The following is a 15,632-nucleotide window of genomic DNA, read 5'->3' as shown; positions in this document are numbered from 1 at the left end:
TCAATCTTTCTTCAAACCCCACACTCCTTGTCCTACCGGAAGGCTGTCTGATATAGCTCCAGGGCATGTCTCCAGTGGCCTCTCTCCTCTCACATCACCAGGTTCTCACCTATTGGGTTGTTTCCGCTTACTAAACTCTGTCTTAAGTCAGGGCCCTTGCACACTTCTGCCTGGAGCATCTATCCTCCAGCTTCTCCCACAACTGGCTCCTTCTCAAACATTTGAGTCTCATTTTGAAGATTTCAAAAATGTATGTGTATTTGTGTGTGCCTGTATGGATTTATGTGCATCACATGTATGTAGATGGATGTTTGAGGAGAACAGATCCTCAGGAGCTAGAGTTACAGGCAGCTGTAAGCCACTAGGTGTAGGTGCTAGGAACCAATTTGGGTCCCCGACTGGAATAACAATAGTTCTTAACTTCCAGGTCATCTCTCTAACTTCCAGGTCATCTCTCTAACTTCCAGGTCATCTCTCTAACTTCCAGGTCATCTCTCTAACTTCCAGGTCATCTCTCTAACTTCCAGGTCATCTCTCTAACTTCCAGGTCATCTCTCTAACTTCCAGGTCATCTCTCTGGCCTTCAGGACTCATTTTAAAGATCACTTCCTCAAAGAGCATTTTCAACATTCCATGCAAGACAACTCTTCTACACACTTTGATTTGGTTACAGCATCTGGATTTTCCTGCACCCTATTTTTCCCTCCTCCTCTTCCTCCTCCTCTTTCTTCTCCTCCTCTTCCTTCTCCTCCTCCTCTTCTTTCTCCTCCTTCTCCTCCCTTCTTCTTTCCTCTTTTGGAGCCTCAAAATGGGGATCAAACATTAAGGATAAAAATGGCAAAATTGATTTAAAATACAGTTAAGGATAGGGCAGGGATGAAGAAATGGAGATTTTATTTCAAGAGTACAGCAACCTTTTATTGCAGGTGCTACCATTGGGATAACCCCCACTTTGTTCCCAGAGGCAATTTTCTGTGTTTTCTTTTTCTTCTTCATATATTCTGCTTTTGAAAAGGTTGAAAAAAATTGACTGAGCATTTGGAAAAACTGAGGGGCCTGAGAAACAACAACAGCAAAAATGGCTGAAATGGGAAGACAAAAAGAGTCACCCCGTCTTTGCTGAAAGGGTTGCAAAGATGGTGGTGAAGTGTGAGATGTTGCGGGTGGAGGGAGAAGCTCTTGGGAAGTGAGACACACTAAAAAAGAGAGAACAAAAAGGCTCCAGAGAGTGGGGTTTCCTCCCCTGAAGAAAGAGGAAAAGAAACTGTGCCAGAGTGTGGTCTGGTCAGAGAAAAACTGGAAAAAATAAGTAAAATCTGATGAAACAGCCTTTCTAGACAAAGGATTGATCTTGAACAGCTGTGTTGCAAGCGTGTGAGGAGGAGGTACAGGGTTACCAAATCACTATCAGCTTTCTCAGTGGGCATACAGCACATGCCTGCCAATGGTGTGGAACATGGTGTGCCTACAATGAGATAGGTTGGCTTCCTATACAAATGATAGATCATTTAAAAAAAGCTATGACTTTACATGGGATGGACTCACCATATGTGAAACACGTTCTAAATAACCAGGCTACCCCAAATAGAATTATTCACCATTTTGAGGGTAGGGATTTTTTTCCTACAACAGTGGAATGCTCAGATTAATATTCTTTCAATCCCAGACATAGCCCAGAATAAAATAAGGGGTGAAATGGTAGATGAACCTGGGAAAGGTGTTGATATAATTCATACAAAACCACCTCAGGCTGTATCAGTTGTCCAAACACAGAACATAACAGGGAGTGACTTATAAGAGGTGGAGGCACTGGCCCTACCCTTAAAATGCTTGACTGACAACCCTGTGTGGATAGAGCAATGACCTTTAACTAAGGAAAAATTATAAGCACTTGAGCAGCTGGTACAAGAGCAACTTGAGGCTCGGTATATAGAAGAGTGAAACCCCACTCCCATATTTCTTATAAAAGAGAAACCAGGGAAATGGAGAATGTTAAGATGTAACTAGTGATAGATAGAGCAATTCAACCAATTGATCTGTTACAGCCTGAAATTCCTTTACCTTCTTCATTACCTAATGCATGGGCCATGATAGTAATCGATTTAAAAGACTGCAATTTTATTATCCCCTTGCAAGAGCAGGATAGGGAAAGGTTTGCTTTTACAGTACCTACTTATAATAATGCCCAACCTGCAAAAAGATATCAGCAGAAAGTTCTTTTATAGGTAATAATGTTAGACATCATGTCAATATTTTGTACAACAACTGCTAGAAATATTTCATGGGCAATTTCCTCAATCTGTTATTAATCATTACATGGTGATATTTTGTTGGCTGATTCTGACACAGATACTCAGATACTTTAGAGAAAATGCTTAAGGAAACACAAAGAATTCTGCCATGCTGGGGGGCTATTGATTGCTCTTGAAAAAAACTACAGAGAGAAGGTTCTATTAACTATTTGGATTGTAAAATATAATTCAACAACAAAAAATTCAACCACAAAAGATACGGATCAGAAGAGATTAGCTGAAAAATTCTTAATGATTTTCTAAAATTAATGAGAGGTATTAATTGCCTATGGCCTATCATTGTATTAACCTCTTGAGACTTAAGTAATTTGTCTCAGACATTACAAAGGGTCTAAGATGGTTAACAGGTGAAGCAGTGAGAGAGTTGACTCTGGTAGAACAGAGTTGCAAGCTGCATATGAAGACTGATTACATTTTGGTTACTTTTGCCTTCACTCATTCTCCTCCTGGGCTCACTAGGCAAAGAAAAGAGAGTTATTATGGAATGGATTTTCTTAGCACACAAACAAAGTAAAAAGTTAGAGACTTGCATAGAAAAATTTTTTGATTTAATCATTAAAAAACTAGAATAGGACTACATCAGTTATTAGGAATGGATCCAGCAGAAACCATAGTACCCTATAGCAATGCTGAGATTATGTCATCAATAAAGATCAGCAAAGAACTTGTAGCAACCATTTGGGAGAAATTAACAGCAAACACCCTAAAAGCAAGCATCTTCAGTTTATAAAAATAACTAGCTGGATTCTCTAATGTATTGTAAAAGGAATGCCAGTTCCTGAATTGCCTACATTTTATAATGATGCAAATAAGATAGGGATTGCAGGCTATAAGTCAGACAAAAATGAGCAAAGAAATTCAAAGCCCATATACTTCAGTTCAAATATCAGAGTTGTATGTAATTCTTACACTATTACTAGATTTTCCTGAATCTTTTAATATAATTACTGACTCTTAATGTGCAGAAAGAGGTGTTTTGCATGTAGAAACTGTTGAATTTATTCCAGATAATTCAAAATTAACTCTGTTATTTATACAGCTGCAACAGGCAATCAGAAATAGAAATGATCCAGTACATATCACCCGTATTAGGTCTCTTATAGGCTTGCTAGATCTAATGGCACAAAAAAAAAAAAAAAAAAAAAAAAAAAAAAAAAAAAAAAAACAATTATTAGTAGGGAAAGTGTTAAAAGCCTCAAATTTTCATGAAAAACATCATGTTAACATTAAAGGTTTAAAGGAAAACTTTTCAATCACTTGACAACAAGCTAAAAAATTATAAGAAAGTGTCCCACTTGTTCTTTGTGTAACCAAACTCCATTGCCCACTGGAGGTAACCCTAGGGGTACCAAAAGAAGTGAAATCTGGCAGATGGGTGGAAATTTTGCAGAATTTGGAAAACTAAAGTTTCTACACCACATCATTGATATGTAACCAGAGTTTCAATGGGAAACTGCTTTGAGCTCTGGGAAGACTGATTCTGTAATTACACATTTATTGGAAGTGATGGCTACTAGGAGGATACCCATACAAAATAAGACTGACAATGCTCCTGTATTTGTCTCCAGTAAGGTGAAGCAATTCTTTGCATATTATAATATAAAGCACATTACAGGTATAACATACAATCCTACAGCACAAGTGGTTTTAGAAAGATCTAATAGCACCTTAAAGAAAATGCTTATAAATCAAAAAGGAAAAATAAAGACACTCAGGGATAGATTAAATAGTGCTTTGTTAAATTTATATTTTCTGATGTTAATGAAAAATGAAAAACAGCAGCTAAGAGACACTGGGTTTTAGAAAAATGTGAAGTTAAATCAGCATATATAATATAAGAATGTCTAACTTCAGAATGAAAACCAGTGAAGGTTTTGCATTAGGGACACAGATTTATTTATATTTCCCCAGGAAGTGAAAAGTTGTGGATACCATCAAAACTGATAAAGGTTAGAATCAAGCAGGAGAGGTCTCCTGAAAAATTTGGCTACTAACCTGAAAAGCACTTACTTCGTTGAAAATGTCTCTGTTTCTAATCTCTCATGACACTTCTCACAACTAAAGGCTTAAGATGGGGGAAAATATAGTGAGAATTCTTCAGACTGTCTGCAAGCAGTTATGATTTGCCTTGTGCTCTAATAGAGGCATGGTTTTGTCAGCAGCAGATAGTTTCTGTAATTGTGTAATGTTTGAAATTCTGGAAAGTTTTCAGAGGTTATATAAATGCTATGGCCCTGAGAGGGTAGGCGAGTGATTGTTGGTTTTTCAGTTTGTTAGTAATCATGCCCAAAGAAGGAACAAGAATAAAGAAATTAAATTCAGATCTATTTCTCTCCCTCTTTCTCCCCCTCCCTCTGTCATCACACTGTGAACCCTAAGATTGTGTTATTTCAGGGTTACTGTAAAAAACAAAAAAAAAAAAAACAAAAAAACCCCTGTTTTTAGTTACAGTATGGCTCAGCCCTAACACACACCTTTAATCCAAGGACCTTTCTGGTTAAATGTTGTAAACAGGATACAATAAAGTCAAGTATAGGTCAAGAGGTAGATTAAGCAATCAGCTGATGGTAAGAGATTGTAGGATTATTACGAAAAATATACAGAATAAGGGGAAGTGAAGAGGATGGATAGAGTGATACAAAGGAAGTAGAAGGGAGGAACATTAAGTTTGAAGGAAGTTTTTTGAGCTGGCATGGGAAAGGGACAATCCTGATGGGACTTGAGCTAAGGAGGAAAGTCAGATGGGTGTTTTCTCTGCCTCTCTGAGCTCACAGGCTTTCACACTAGCATCTGCCTCTCAAGTCTTCATTGGTAAAATCAAACTATCGAGATCCTTTTCTATCTAGTGATAGGGGGTGAAACTGGGCCTGGGGGCTTATAGAGGGTGGTAAAAAGAAGAACCCATAAAGTAACAAAGACCTGCTAAACTATTCTTCTTCCTTCTCCTCTTCCTTCTTTGCTAATGATTAGACTACTGGTCTACCATTTGTAATTTTTTCTTCTTTGTTATTATTGTGTGGGATGTATATGTGCATGTAACAGTGCATGTGGAGGTCAGAAGTCAACTTTGTGAAGTCAGGTTTCTCCTTTTACCCCTACATGTGGTAGTTTTGAATAGCTGTCACCCCCATAGGCTCATTTGTGTGTCATAGAGAGTGGAACTATTAGGAGGCATGGCATTGTTGAAGAAAGTATGCCACTGAGGGGGTGGGCTTTGAGATAAGCCCAGTGAGACACACAGTTTTCTGCCTGCAGATCCAGATGATAGAACTCTCAGCTCCTCCAGCACCATAACTGACTGCACACTGCTATGCTTTCCACCATAATGATTATGGACTAAACCTCTGAAACTGAAAGCCAGCCTCAATTAAAATCATTTCTCTATAAGAGTTGCTGTGGTTATGGTGTCTCTTCACACATGGGTTCCAGAAATCAAATTGCATAGACAGTGAGCTTTAACCCACTGAGGTATCTCACCTGCCCACTCTGTAAACTTTTCAATGACCACAGTTTGTCTCTATTTGCCCAAAACACATTTCTGGCCCACCTCTTAGCCTCTGAAAATATCTTGCAGACCTCTTGCCCACAGCACATTTGTGTTGGTAAACTTTTGTCAATCCACTTGGGCCAAGGGATTTCCAAGTGGCTGATAAGACATTGTTTCTGAGTTTGTCTGTGAAGGTGGGTATTAGTCAGTCTTCTATTACTTTAAGAAAGTACCTGCAGATATTAACTTATGGATAGGAAAGGTCTATTTTATCTAGCTATTTGGAAAGTTTCAGCCCACGACCATTGCTCTGATGCTTTGGATGAGACAGCACATAACGGCTGGAGCAAAACCACTAACTTCACAATCCAGATAGCAAGAGATAAACAGGAAGTGCCAGGGTGTGGTGGAGCAAACTTGCAATCCCAGCACTTAGGCTAAGGCAGGGAGACCATGAGTTCAAGGTTAGCTTGAACTACCTGGCAAGATCTTGGAGAAGGAGAAAGGAAATACCCAGGATGCCACATTTCCCTTCACAGCATGCCTCTAATGAACTCAAGCCCTCTCATTAAGCCCCCCACCTCTTACAGGTTCTACCTGTAAGATCTTCCAATAGCACACCCTGAGGACCAAACCTTTAATGCATGAGACTCAGGGGGACATTCAAGATCTAAACCACAGCAGGGTATTTCTGGAAGAGATTAGCCCTTAACTCAATGGACTCATTGAAGATCTGCCCTCACTAATGTGGCTGGGCAGTATCTAATCCCTTGATTGCCTAAACAGAGCCAAATGGTAGAGGTAAGGTGAATTTGTTCTTGCTACCTGATGTAGAAGTCCAACATCTCTGCCCTTGACACCAATACTCCTGGCCTTCAAGCCTCATTCTGATAAAAACTCATACCACCAGCTTCCTTGCTCCCCAGGTCTTTGGAACCAGATTGTAACTACAACATGAGCTTTTCTGGGTTTTTGACATGCTGAGGAATTCCTTAGTCTCCATAACCACATGAACCAATCCTCAAAAAGGTGGTACTTTCCTGCCCATCTGTTCACATCCTATTATTGGCTGTTTCTCTGCAGCAGCCTGACTTCAATGGTGCTTAACCAGCTCTCTTCATAGACTCGAGTGATGGTGATGGGGGGAGGGAGGGACCTGGACACGATGCCGTTCTTAGTTATTTATTGTAAGAATCACTTTTTACAATAAAATCTCAGCATGTCTTCAAAATCTGAAGGCACAAATGGCTCTAACACAAAAAGCAAGCATTTTTTTTTTCAGTCATCTTCTGGTTCATTTCCTTCCCCACAGCTTTGTTTTTTGGTCGGGGGGGATGCATCTATGTCCAGCATTGAAAAGTCAGATTTAAGATATACATCAAAATTTGAACTTTTATTTAAAATAAGGAGCTGGAAGACCTGAGGGCACTGGGTCCATTGTTCTGCATGCCAACAATCAGGTGGTATTGAAGTATGGTTGTTCCTATTGAAAGCTATATATTCCCTGGGGTCTCAGTGACACCCACCTGTCACATTCACAGTACAGAGGCCTTGGCAGTGCAGTATCACCACCACGGACTATTGGCTCATGCTTGATAGCTGCTTGGTTCTTAATGAGGACTCATGGCCACATAGCAGCTTTGTCAGTGACTTAGGTCTCAGTGCTTAAAACAGGAACAAACGTGGCAAGTTGCATATGCCTCTAATATCAGACTCAGCATGGAGAAGAGGCAGGTGGATCCCTGTGAGTTTAAGGCTAGCCTGGTTTACACAGTGAGACCCTGCCTCAAAGAAAGAGAGAGAGGGAGAAATAGAGAGAGAGAAGGAAAGAGAGAAAGAAGAAAGGAAGGAAGGAAAGAAAGAAGGAAGGAAAGAGAGAAAGAGGAAGAGAGAAATTGCCAAGGTAATCACAGGCTACCTGATATGAGCTGGCATAAGGGCTGTCCCATGGTGTCTATGTATGTCATCAGCCAGCATCAATGGTCACTCAGCTTTTCCACACAGCACCTGTATTATTACACTGTTAGTTAACTGTCGGTCGTCTCCACTAGAGTGCTGCTCCCCCGGTGCAGGAACTCTGTTTTGTACAGCATGTTAACATTATGTCACATTGTTTATGCCACATCGAAGGTCTCTTTACCAAATATTAAAAGCCCGGTGCTTTTGGAAAACAAGACTGTGTCACCATCCCTAAGCAGCTCAGAGACAGGCAAGTCTGCCGGGCACAGCTGGCACACCAAATGGCTTAGAAAACAGAGTGTACTGATGCCAAGAACACTGACAAAAAGACTGGGCAGGTGGACACAGTGGGGGGAAGGATATTGTGCTTTTCCACACTCATGTGGTGTCACCACTGGTGGCCGATCTGGTGCAGGCTCCACTGTGGACAACTCAGGCCATGTCACAAAGCATGTGCAAGACACTGAGCATTCAAAGGACATGTCAGAGCTCAGCTTACTGCCCTACTGTCTCCTAGTTCCCCCCAGTGACTGAAAGAATGCAGTGCCCTAGAACAGCAAGATGTAGCCAGGAAGAATCCCAGAAGATGTTGCCTATAGCAGGTATTGTGGGCTCTGACCTTTTGTACCCCACAACATCCATTCTCTGTCTCACACATGAAATCATCCTTGATCATCTATCCTTACATGCCAGAAACCATCCCATAAACAAGCGTAGAAATGGAATCTTTGGTGGTTCAAGTTGCACAGGTATAGCACAAACTGTCATGGAGGCCTAAGTAGGAGGGTCCCAAGTTCAAGATTTGCCAGGGCTCCCATGAGTTCAAGGTGAGACCTTGTCTCAAAGGGAAAAGTAAAGCAGGCTGGGGATATAGGTCTGTAGGAGAATACTTGCCTAGCTTGTCTGAGGCCCCATTGAAATGGAGTAGGTAGATGGGTCCACCCACTCACTCAGCTGTCGGCACGTGGAGAGGTCCCAGAGTTAAGGAGGGGTTTGCAGACTTGGTGTATATTTCAATGTATTCCATTTTTAGTTTTTAGTCATAGATGGACAGTTTGCAATAATGCACACTTACAGGTCACAAAGTGACGTCATATGTGTGTGAAATGCGGGGTGACGAGATCAAGCAAATCGGCCCTCTGTCACCCACGCTCACCACCTCTCACCACTCCATGGAGCCTCCCCGGCTGCCTCTTTCACTAGTGTTCTCACCGCCAGAGTTCAGGGGCCGGAGTTCAGAGACAGACCACATGTAACAGACAATAGGACTTTTCTCTTTTAATTAAACAACAGCATATGACTTATTGGGCAGATCTTTAAACCATGGCAAGTGATTAGTGGGTAAGCGGAAGTGTGACGCAGAGCTGGGGGGGGGCGGGTTTCTGGGACCCTCCTCAGGCCCTCAAGGCCAATCAGGGTTTTAAAGGTTTCCTCAAGACCCTGCCTCCTTGCTGGTTCTGTAAAGGGCCTCAGGCCTACTTCCTTGGGGTGTCTATCCGGGGCTGAAAGGAAACACCTGGATGAGACAGAGCAGTGAGACCAGCAACATTGTTCCCAGGGCGTCTGAGAGAATCTGAGGGTCCTGGTGCTGAGGGACCACAGGAACTGAAGCCTGGTCTTTGTGCACATTTCAGGCATCAAGGCCAGATGTCTTAGAAGCAGCATGAGAGTATTGCAGCAGGCCTGCGACAGGTGGTGAGGCCTGCGACAGGTGGTGAGGCCTGCATCCTAGCTCACACTGTCTGGGGACTGACCTAGCCTACCGCTGAGGCTATTGTAAATCTGAATTCTTATACCACTGTGCCTGTGTCTGTCTGTCTCTCTGCCTTCCTTCCTTTCCTGCCTCATTCCCTCTCTTCCTTACTACTTATAAAGCCCGTGGGCTTTTTGCATGCAAGGCAGCGTGCTCTGCCACTGAGCACTACCCCCGGCCCTCCTCCCCTCTAAAGAAGACACCATTGCAGAACCTGTCACATGGGGCAGGCAAGAGTACTATGCCAGGTGATCAGACCTGCCCGGAGCTAAATCATCGAATGAGGACAGTCCCACACTGGAGTCCTTCACAAGCCTGTACCTTTTGCCACACAAAGTCCTTAGGTCTCCTGCTTCCGTAACACTAACCTGCCTCTGGAATTTGCACACTCGGCTCTCTCCTCCACGGGGTGCTCCTGGGCTAGCCTCACCTCTGCATACAAGCCATCCCTATCTCTGAAGCCTCCTCCTGATCTCATCTCTCCTTCCCCCATGTCTGTTCCCAAGTCCCTGCTCCCTAGCAATCTAGTGCCTTATATTACCCATGTTAGACACCCAAGGCCCCGTCTTAGCCCTGGAGCAGGAGGACGACATCTCAAGAGCAGAGATGCGCTGCCGCCTCCCCACCCCCGTCTCTCCGGGTGAGGACATGCACACACGCACCACACCACAGCCATGACAGTCACTAAATACCCAGAAGAGAGATGGACAGAGGATGTCCCGGAAGCAGCAGAGGTAGGGATTCAGGCTTTTCTGAGGAAGTCTCCCTGCCTGCTCATCTAGTCTGCAACCTACTGCAATTTACTTCCCTGCGCTGAGCCTTGGTCTATTCCTGACCCAGCTCCTAGATGCTGGGAGGGTCGTGTCTACACAGCACGATTGTTAGCAGGCACAGAGTTAGAGGGGCAAAACAAGGAGGTCTCCTCACAGGATCTTGGGTCCTCTCCTCATTTGAAATAGGTTGAACAGAAAGAGCTGTCGGGGACTCTAGTCACGTCAGGATTCGCCTTCTGAGGTTCCTGAGGGCTCTCCATCCACTAGCCTTCTCTATGGCTCACATCTGGGTTCAGCTCTGTCTCTCCTAACTCCCTCCCCGGACCCCAGTCAGAACCTACCTCCGCTGCACAGCAGTTTTCTACCTGCCCAGATCCTCCAGCCAATGAGTTCCTGAGGTCCTGACCAGGAATGTCAGTGACCCCAAGGACCAGATGTCTCAAAGGAGTCAACGAGAGCTTATAATCCTGACTGCCTACTCCAGATCTGCAGAGAAAGCTCTTCCTCACACCGAGAGTCCTGTCCCTCCCCTTCCTTCCCCTTCCCCTTCCTCAAGGCCCACAAAGCCCCTCCCAGGCATATCCTGCTGAGGCTTTTTTTTTTCCCAAAGCAGTGGGTGTGGTCACTCACTGTCCCTTGGGGGGTTCCTTATTCAAGGACCTAATGCAACTGACCTGTCTGGAGGGATGAACATTTCCTCATGCTGAGGCTGTTCTGAAGCAGAAACCTAGGCTTTCCAAAGGTCCAAGCACCCCAACTATGTCCCATTCTAAGGACATCATGGACCAGATGTCCGTTAAGCTCCTCCCACCTGACATGCACCAGCCAAACTATTTCACACCAAACCTGCAGAATGGAAACCCTGTGCCATACCAGAACCCGCCCTTCACATTTGCATTTTAAACCACATCAAGTCCATTCAGCACTGCCTCCCCCAGCCCGTGGGCTTTGTCCTGAGCTGTGGCAAAGCCTGTTCTTGAGCTGCTTCCTTAATCTCACCCCTGAGGAGCTCCTCACAGCAGCCTCTCCACCTCCCTCATGAAGGTTTTTAACTATCCAGGCTGCCAGCTGCGGTGGTCTATGTCTCTGATCCTGATGCTTGGGAGGCAGAGTTAGGTGGATATCTGTGAGTTCAGGGGCAGCCTGGGCTACATCTCCAATTCCAGACCAGCCAGGGCTACATTTTTGCTAGCCTGTCTCTAAACAGACAAACAAAACCCATCCAGGCCACGGGACTGTCCTTCCAGTCTTTTTCCTGGGTCATCTCTCCTCTGGCAAGGAAGAATAGGAAACAAGACAAAGGGGCAGGAGGAAAAGCTGGGGCAGGGATGTCAAGAAGGGATCAGTGGTCAGTGGTGGCAAATTCCAAGGCTAGGGAAGGACAGTTGGGGGACCAAGAAGAAGCTACACCTCATTTGCCTCCTTTTTCCTTCCCTCCACTTCCATCTCAGACTTGAAATCAAATATACAGGAACATCTCCAACACACTCTTAAGGTCTCTTTCTAAAAGTCACGATTCCATGGTCACATCCTATTGGTAAATTGGCTCTGGAGAGTGGCAGGCAGATCGATAGTGATGCTGTAACTGAAGCACCTGGATCCAGCCATGCCTGAAACCCCGTTGCCTAATCTATTTCTAATCAGCTCCTCTATGTGATACAACAATTTCCTCACCTTTTAAAGATTAAACCTGTTTGATGTGGGCTTCTGTCGCTTGCAGCTTTGGGAGCATGGAGTTACTGGTTTTTATTTGTTTGACTTCCTTGTAAGGCACCCCCCCCCCCCAGGTTCTGGTCTTACTCTCATTTTTTTAGAGAAAGTCATTAGAAAAACACAGTCCAGGGATGAGCATGGTTGCTTCTCTGGCTCTGCCTCCCTCCTGTTACTTTCTTTCCCTAATCTTCCATGTGCCCGGGGCATATTCTATCTAGTGCCTCTTTGCTGGTGTTCAGAGGTCATTTGCCTGCCTGCCTCCACCCACCTCCTGCTCTGTAACTTTTGGGATAGTAGCCGTCATCAGATCTTAGTCACCCCTCCCATCCTGAGAAAAGGATTGGCTCATTCAGGAAAGCAAATGGAAAGTGAGCGCACGAGGGACAAGCGGGAAAATGAATAAGCCCAGTGGGCGGTAACCCGAGAGCGTGAACCAGTGCGGACTCCACAGGCAGCCCGGCTTATCGGCCTTGGCCTAACTGAATCGGAAATCACAAGCCGACCTCTGCTCTTGTGGCCACGCCGCTCTTATCAGCTGCATTTCTGCAGCTGGTGTGGGTGTGGCAACCATGTATCTGCTGCTGGGTGACTGACTGACTGCAGACAGCCCCAGAGCCAACCCTTGTTCCGAGGACAGGACTGGGAAGGGGCAGTGATGACAAAGATCTGCCACTGTCCACTGCACCCCCACACTTTCCCCTGCGCACAGCCCCGCCCATCTCCAGGCAGGGTGTAGACCCATGGCTGTCTAGCCCCACCCACCTCCTCTGTACCTATCTCCCCGGAACTTCTCCTGTCAACAGGAACAATAATTCCCCAGCAATAGCAGGGAGGGTCCCGGGGCAGTTCATGACAACAAAGGCGCTCTCAGAGGACCGTTCAAGTGTACACACGCAGACACGCGCGCGAGCGCGCACACACAGACACACACACACACACACACTCCTGCTAACATACCTCTGGCTGTGGAACCCTGTTTTCTTTGGGCCTCATTTTTTCATCTATCCCCTGAGGTGTTGGAGAAATTGTTTGTGAAGGTCCCCAGCTTCTCAGCTCCCCAGAGGACCCTAATTCCAGCTCATTGTGCCCAGAGAAGGCCTCAGCTCTCAGGCCATCTAGGCCCCTTTCCTCAGAGGTGTGGGTAGATGGGGTAGGCTGCCCAAAGTCACCCATACCTTGTCTTCTACCCTTCCAAAGGCATCAGGGGAATGGTGTTAAGCCAGCTTCTGGGCCATCATGTGGGAGTTGAGCTCAGGTCATCAGGCTTGCCTGTAAGTGCCTTTATCCACCTAGCATCTAACTGGATTGTGCATACACTTTTAATACGTTTCCTTACTGCCTATGTATGTGTATGTGTGTGGTGTGTACATGTGAATACTGGAGTGCACTGAGGCCTGAAGCTACACGCAGGCTTCCTTTCTGGCCACCATCCCTTCAGTTCAAGCAGCACAGACTTACCTGGAACAGGAAAAAATCTACTCTACCAAAGCTTGCCCCTTCCCCAGTCTGCTTCCCACCATTCCTGAGGGTGATCAGAGTGTCTATTCCATCATGAGACTGGAGCTCTCCTCCTGAATTCCATCACACCAAAGCCAGCCTCAGATGCAATCATGAACTTTGCTTTTCTGGGCCCCAGATTAACCAACACTTTCGAGGTACTGAGATGGCCACATAGCCTTGTTAGGTAAGTTTGGAGGCCATCATCTGGGCTTGAGGGACCTTGAGTACATTAATCAACTCCCCTGCATCTCAGTGTTCCTACCTGTAGAATGGGTATAACAGTACCAACTTCAGAGGGCCAGAAGAGGCACACGTAAACTAACAGGAGCACTAGGGTCGAGAACTCCTGGCCTCTGCAGAGTTAAGCACTGCTAAGTGTTGCTGAGGTGGATTTAACCCAGCCGACATTCACCTGTATGACCTACTCTAGTGGCCACAGCTAAGAGCGTGAACTTTCCACTTTTACCTTCTTAGGTTCTTCAGAGGGGTTCATGGGACATTCCAAGCCTCACATGTGCCTGCAAGTAGAACACAGAAGAAAGTCTATGGCTGGATAGAACCTCCGGAAGGAGGCAGAGGACACTTTGTCCCTGGGGAGCAGGAAAAGGGACCATTAGATGAAGGGAAAGAGTCAGAAATGTGGCGGTAGGAGAGAGCAGATCTACTCCCCAAACCCCCCCCCTGCCCCCAAACACATAGAAACAGGATCTGCATTTCTTCTAGTCCACAGGGTGTCTCTGTTGCTGTGGTAACACTGGCCAAGACCCAGAGCATTGGAAGCAAAGGGTTTATTTCCCTGTGTGGCTCCCAGGTCCCAGCCCCTCACTGAGGGAAGACTGTGGGTATGAACTCAAACTCGAGGTGAGATGCATAGAGGAAAGTTACTCGCTGGCTCACAACCCACGGTCACTTAGCTTCCCTGGCCAGTGGTGGTGACAGAGCATGATCACCTGCTCAGAAGCGACATCTGCCCAGGGGGATGGGTTCTCCTGTATCGATCATTAATTAAGACAATACTGCAGACACACCCACAGGACAATCTCCTGAAGACAAGTTCCCCAGTTGATGATCCTTTCTCCAAATGACTCTCGTTTGTGTTGCTGACAAAAACTTAACCAGTACCTGGTGTTTCCTGTATGTAAAGATGCCTAGAGGGAGCCCCTCCCCCTTCTCTCCCTACTTTGAGCAAGCAGGGGAGTTGGGAGCATCCCTGCCCAGCAATGGAGTCACCATATGGTTCTCAGGAACAGCTGGAGAGGTAATAGGCCACCTGATTTCAGGCTCCAGCTGCCTAAGAAGAACAAAGGGGGCTCAGACATTGTTTCTGGGGGTGCCCCCTTTCCAGGAAAGCTTTAAGGTCCCCATTTAACTCAGAAGGCTAGAGTTAGCCCCAGCTCTGGCTTTCAGCTCACAGTACCCCAGAAGACAGGTGGGTTTTCTAGACTACAGTCACAATAGCAAAATGCCTTTTACACACTTCCTCTCAGACACCCCGCAACACCCCTGAGAATAGACCTGCCTCCCTGTGGTGAGGTGGCCATTGTAGCATCTCTTGCTTTATCACGCAAGGTCCAAGGCCCCCGAGAGACCCACCGGAAAGACCTGGACACGGTCCACTGCTTGCAACCACACCGCACCAAGCCCAGTTTAGACTAGATGAACCCTAAGTGTCTGTGGCTGCGTGGAAAAGAAGGACTGCTCCCCTAAGTGTCTGTGGCTGCACATGAAAGAATCACCATTCCTACTTTTAGCCAACTAAGTTTTCAACATGGATGAAATCTTAGTGATGCCAAGGTGCAGCCTCCTTGGAGCCTTCCCCCCTCCAGCCAAAGCAGCTATTCAGAGATGCTGGAGCTGGTGTCCTCCAGTGACCTCCTCTTCCCCCTGTTGCGGGCCAAATTGTCAATGACGGCGCCTCAGGCCCATGGGGACATCAAGATACATAGGCTTAGGTTTTTCAAGTGACATAATCCAGGGGACTGGAGAGATGTATAGGGTTTTTTGTTCTGGAAGTCAGAGTGTATGATGAGGCCAAAATGGAGGAGCGGTGGTGAGAATTTAGCACAAATATATTCTATAGAGTTGGAAATTACAAATAAACTGAATAATCCCCAAGAGCCTTACTTCAGCTAAAA

At 45.6% G+C, this 15,632-nt stretch overlaps 1 protein-coding gene across 1 annotated transcript in view; it reads right to left on the bottom strand.

The window, feature by feature from the left end:
• Window positions 1–10,746, bottom strand: part of PIK3R6 (phosphoinositide-3-kinase regulatory subunit 6) — a 45,816-nt gene extending 35,070 nt beyond the window's left edge. Inside the window, exon 1 of the mRNA XM_080922772.1 lies at window positions 10,626–10,746. The gene's annotated coding sequence lies outside the window, so the exon portion shown is untranslated. The remainder of the gene's footprint in view (window positions 1–10,625) is intronic.
• Window positions 10,747–15,632: the final 4,886 nt, after the last annotated feature.

Source organism: Micromys minutus (genome assembly GCF_963924665.1).
Source record: "Micromys minutus genome assembly, chromosome: 10".
In the NCBI taxonomy this organism is placed as follows: Eukaryota; Metazoa; Chordata; class Mammalia; order Rodentia; family Muridae; genus Micromys; species Micromys minutus.
Note: the sequence above shows the minus strand (reverse complement) of the source record. Positions and strands in the feature narration are given on the sequence as shown.